We start from the raw sequence: 5,847 nt of genomic DNA, 5'->3' as shown, positions 1-5,847 counted from the left end.
GATATTTTGGCTATTGTAGTTTCTATGGTTGCTTCTAAATTTATATTGAGTAATAGTGAAAGAATATTATTAGCCATTGTCATAGTACGCTTAATTTTTTTACTTTGGAAGCATTAATATGTGCTCGGTTATGGAACGAAGCAAATAGTAAGTCAATTTTAATATATTTTTAATTATTATATTTATCTTATTATATTGTATGACTTATATTATTTGCTGATTTATTATTTTAGGTGGCAATTTGATTTTCGGTTGACAAAAGAGGAGATGACAACGAAAAATGAAGATTATTGTTATTTAACGTTGTGATTAATTAGTTAATGCATTAATATGTTTCGACTTTTAACTATGAATATACAAAAACTTGCATGTTTGGTTATTTCATAAATTATAATATGCAAAATTTAGATATATTTTTATAATTGAATTATTATTATTGTTGTTGATTGTTGGGATTCTCGATCTTCCTGAACGTTGGGTGATCTGCACAGATTCTCAACCAAATAATTAGTGCGGATAATAACGATGATTAAGAATGTAAAACAAATATATATATTAAGAATTGAAAAGAAAGATAGATCAATCGGTAGTGTAGGCTCAGATCGCAGCCACTCCTTCGCCAACTCCAAGTCGTCCTACGAGGTAACCCACAAAGGTGTCGATTGCGGTGGTTCCTAACACGAAGTAACCTAAGAACCCTATAGTGTTCCTTACACGCAGTATCAGGACGAAAAATAACGAGAGAAGTCGATAGGCTAAGGCAGTAGGTTCGTCGCTCACATAACAGAGAACTGAATAGCGAACTCGTTACACCCTCTCCCAAAATCCCAAACCCATATATATAGAGGAGAGGCGGATGGATAGAACCCAAAATAGTAGGGAACAACCTTACCTTATCAACAACCATGGCGGACTCAATCAATCTCGAAGAAATAGGGATAGCACCGTGAATGACGGAACGGATGAGAGACCGATTCAAATGATCGAACAGAATGGGGAGAGATCGGTTTAATTTAAGGAGATAAAAAACAAACCGGGTCAGTTATGGATCGGGTCGGACAGGGTCGGGTCGGATCTGGGTTTGGGTGTGGGTTGACGCAGAAACACACCAACAATCTCTACCTTGTTTCTAGTCGACCCTCGTGGTTACATTGGAGGGCAATCGAGAGTGGGAACATGCTATCATTATCGCCATTATTCCTGCAATCTTAACACGGAGTCAATTCTGTAGAGTATATATTAATCACAGAGAAATAATACATGCTATCAATGAAGAGCAGACACGGTTCTAATCCAATGTATCAAAATTTTAAAATTTTTTTACATGACTGAAGCATGGAAACAGGCAGACATTTGGTTCCCATATCAGCAGGGTTAAATTGAGAAGATATTTTTTCAAGTTTGACTGACCCTTTTGCAACTATGTCCCGTATAAAATGAAACCTAACATCTATGTGTTTGGTTCTCTCATTAAAAACAGGATTCTTGCATAATTGGATTCCAGACTGACTATCAGAATAGACTGTCACATTGTCATGCAAAATTTCAATTTCAGAAAGCAAACCTTTTAGCCACAGCGCTTCCTTTAGAGCATCAGTTATCGCAACATATTCTGATTCAGGAGTAGATAGAGCAACAATATGTTGGAGTTGTGATTTCCAACTTATGCATGAGCCACACAAAGTAAACACATAGGATGTTGTAGATTTTCTATTGTCTCTATCGTTCGCATAATTAGAGTCCACATAACCTTTCAATTTTACTCATTCAACACATTTTCCAAATTTTAGCCCTAGATTACTAGAACCACACAAATATCTAAATAACCACTTGACTGCATTCCAATGTTCAGTTCCAGGATTAGACATGAAACGGCTCAAACAACTCACAGAATATGCAATATTAGGTCTAGTACAAATCATCAAGTACATCACAGAGCCTATAGCATTCGAATATGGCACATCTTTCATGTAATTCATATCAGATTCAAATTTAGGACATTGATCTTTGCTTAGCACAAAATGAGAAGCTAGAGGCACATTAGTTGACTTTGCATTAGACATACAAAATCGTTTCAAGACTTTTTCAATATATGCAGATTGATTTAACAAAAGTGTAAAAACAGCCCTATCTATAATAATGTTCATACCAAGAATATTCTTTGCATCACCCAAATATTTCATGTCAAACTTATTGCTCAAACAGTCATTCACACAAGGACTAATCAATAACATGTCATCCACATAAATAAGTAAGAAACAGGAACATCATTTGATCTCATAAAATACAAGCAATGGTCAAAATTACTTTTTGTGAATTTTAAAGATCTCATGCACTCATCGAATTTAATGTTCCACTGTTTAGGTGATTGTTTCAAACCATACAAAGATTTCTTAAGTAGACATACATGATCAGGCTTATCTTTATCTACAAAGCCATCAGGTTGTTTCATGTAAATTTTCTCACTTAGATCACCATGTAGGAAAGCATTTTTAACATCCATTTGTTTTAGTTCTCAATTAAAGTGAGCAACTAAGGCAAGCATTATCCTAACAGTAGTATATTTAACCACAGGTGAGAAAATTTCAGTGTAATCAATCCCTTCTTTTTGAGTGAATCCTTTTGCTACCAACCTAGCTTTAAATCTAACATTATCATTTTTATTTTTGACTTTGAAAATCCATTTGTAGTCAACAATAGAATAATTAGTTGGCCTAGGAACAAGAATCCACGTATTGTTAACATGCAAGGAATTTATTTCATCATGCATTGCATTTAACCATTGTTTAGCATGTTTAGATTTAAAAGCTTCTTCATAGGACTTAGGTTCATTTCCATCTAATGTCTAGAACACACTAAAAGCATAATAAGTCAAGTCGTATTCATCAAATCTAGACGGTTGCTTAGTGGTTCTCTTAGTCCTATCTCTCGTAAGTTGGTAGATTTCTATGTTCTCTGATTCAGAATTTTCAGCATTTGATAGGTCATTTTCAAGCAACTTGTCATGAGAATCAGATTTTTCATGCAACTTTTCAGAAATTTCCAATTTATTAGGCTCTACATCATTAGAAGTCAAATCTATTTCAGTATTTGGCACATTCAGATATGGCATCTCATTTTCATTAAAAGTGACGTCTCTACTAATTAGCACTTTGAAGCCTGGTTTATCTTTTAACCATAGCCTATATCCTTTTACTCATAAAGGATAACCTAAGAAAACGCATTTCACAGCTCTAGGTTCAAGTTTATCACCTTTATATAAAGCATATGCTGTACACCCAAATACTTTCAAATTGGAAAAATCAAGTTTCTTACCCGACCATACAGATTCAGGACACTTACCCCCAAGTGGCACAGAGGGAGACCTATTAATCAAATATGCAGCCGTAGTAACAGCTTCCCCCAAAAACTCTTTGGAAGGCCCGAGGAGTTTAACATGCTCCTCACCCTTTCAATAAGAGTTCGATTCATTCGTTCCGCCACCCTATTTTGCTGGGGTGTATAGGGAACTGTCTTATGTCTAGTTATACCTGATTTAGCACATAATGAATCAAGCGAATTGTTGCAAAAATCAAGACCATTATCTGTTCTCAAAAATTTAATGCGCTTACCTGTTTGATTTTCTATTAACTTTTTCCATGCTTGAAAAATTTCAAAAACATCTGATTTTTGTTCTAATAGAAAAATCCAAACTTTTCGTGAAAATTCATCAATTACCGACAGAAAATAACGACTCCCACCTTGAGTAGGAACAAGAGCAGGACCCCACACATCAGCGTGCAAATATTCAAGCACATCCTTACATTTAGGCACTTTAGGAGCATGGGACAAATCAAATTTTACCCTATGTTGCTTACCATAAACACGAGTCATAAAAAGGCACAGTAGTAATCTTATCATTTTCAAGAAAACTATTTTTCTTTAATATTTCAAGACCTTTATCACTAAGGTGACCTAATCGTCTATGCCACAATTCAGTTTTATCATTAACAACAGAATTCACATTTGGCATGCAATTTGGTTCAGCATAAGCAACGTACAAATTATTTTTTCTAACAGCCTTAAATGCAACAAATTAACCTTTTAAAACTTTCATAACGACATTTCCCCATTTTCCTATTAATCCACTTTCATCTAGTGCAACACATGAAATCAAGTTATTGCACAAATCAGGAACATGCCTAACATCCCTTAAGGTTAACACATAGTCAGAGTCAAACTTTAGACATATATCACCTATACCAACAACTTTACAAAGTTTTTCATTTGCCATTGAAACACTAGCATGCGAAATAGACCTATAGTTTGAAAACAAGTTTTTCAAAGGAGACATGTGAAAAGTACACGCAGAATCAAGCAACCATTCGTTAGCACATATAGTATTAACAGCAGCACAACTTCCTTTAACCATGAAAACATATCCTACATATTCATTTCCTATAGTCATATTAGCATGCTCATTTTGTTGGTTTCTAAAGTTCTTAGGATGTGGACATTGCTTAGCATAATGGTTGGGTTCCCCACAGCTGTAATACTTTTTGTTCTTAGGCCTAGACTTAGACCTAGATCTCTCATTGCTCTTTCCCCTATTTTTTTGGTTTTCTGTATTTTTTCTAACCTGTGACCTACCCCTAGCAAACATAACTTCATCACTAGCATTTTTATGACTTTTATGTGCATGCAAGTCAAGTTCTTTGCTTTTTAATCCATTCATGACAGTTTCAAGATTTATACTATATCTACCATATTTGATAGCAGACTTAACATCTGAATAAGAGTCAGGAATTGCATTCAAAAGAGCAATAGGGGTATATTCATCAATATTCTTATCGTCTGTTTGTTTTATATCTTAAATTAACTTTGTAAAAACATCTAAATTTTCATCAATGTTTCGATTCAAGTCAAGTTTAAAACGGAAAAACTTTTCAAGTAAGAACAGTTTGTTTGGCAAAGATTTTTCCATGTAAAGCTCTTCTAATCTTTCCAATAATTCTTTCGTAGAATCAAGTTTTCCTACCTTTCTAATCACAGAATCAGACAGGTTCAAGATAATAAGAGAATAAGCACATTCATCTATTTCAACCTTTCTCTCATCTGTCAATAACGCATTATAATCACCATCAATTGCTTTGGAAAATTTTTGAGTTACTAAAAGTCCTTTCATTGTTGTTGCCAAATCGAAAAATCAATTTTTCCATCGAATGGTGCAATATTGAAAGATGACACAGACGACATATTAACGAATAATTCACACGGTCACATAAGGGGCTATTAGAGGTCAACTACCTACTCCTTTAGGAGCAGCTTGGTACGTAATAGCCAACACACACAATCAAGTATGTCAGACAATAATTCACTAACTATCAGTGGTCAGCTACTTACTCGCTCTTGGAGCAGCCAGTTACGTGATAGTTGTGTCACACAATTCATATATAAACAATCACGAATGCCCAAGTATTATCTAACATATAGAGGTTCAAGGGTTAGCCATCCATCACTGATTGGGGCAAATTTTATCAATTTCTCTTTGCAACTAGGATAGTAAATTCAGCCCGCGTTCAACTTTTAACCTCGCTCTGATACCAATGTTGGGATTCTCGATCTTCCTGAACGTTGGGTGATCTGCACAAATTCTCAACCAAATAATTAGTGCGGATAAAAACGATGATTAAGAATGTAAAACAGATATATATGTTAAGAATTGAAAAGAAAGATAGATCAATCGGTAGTGTAGGCTCAGATCGCAGCCACTCATTCGCCAACTCCAAGTCGTCCTACGAGGTAACCCACAAAGGTGTCGATTGCGGTGGTTCCTAACACGAAGTAACCTAAGAACCCTATAGTGTT

The sequence above is a fragment of the Andrographis paniculata genome, unplaced genomic scaffold, assembly GCF_009805555.1.
Source record: "Andrographis paniculata isolate CXL003 unplaced genomic scaffold, ASM980555v1 Contig34END, whole genome shotgun sequence".
NCBI lineage: Eukaryota > Viridiplantae > Streptophyta > Magnoliopsida > Lamiales > Acanthaceae > Andrographis > Andrographis paniculata.
The sequence above is the reverse complement of the archived record's forward strand: the minus strand, read 5'-3'. Positions refer to the sequence as shown.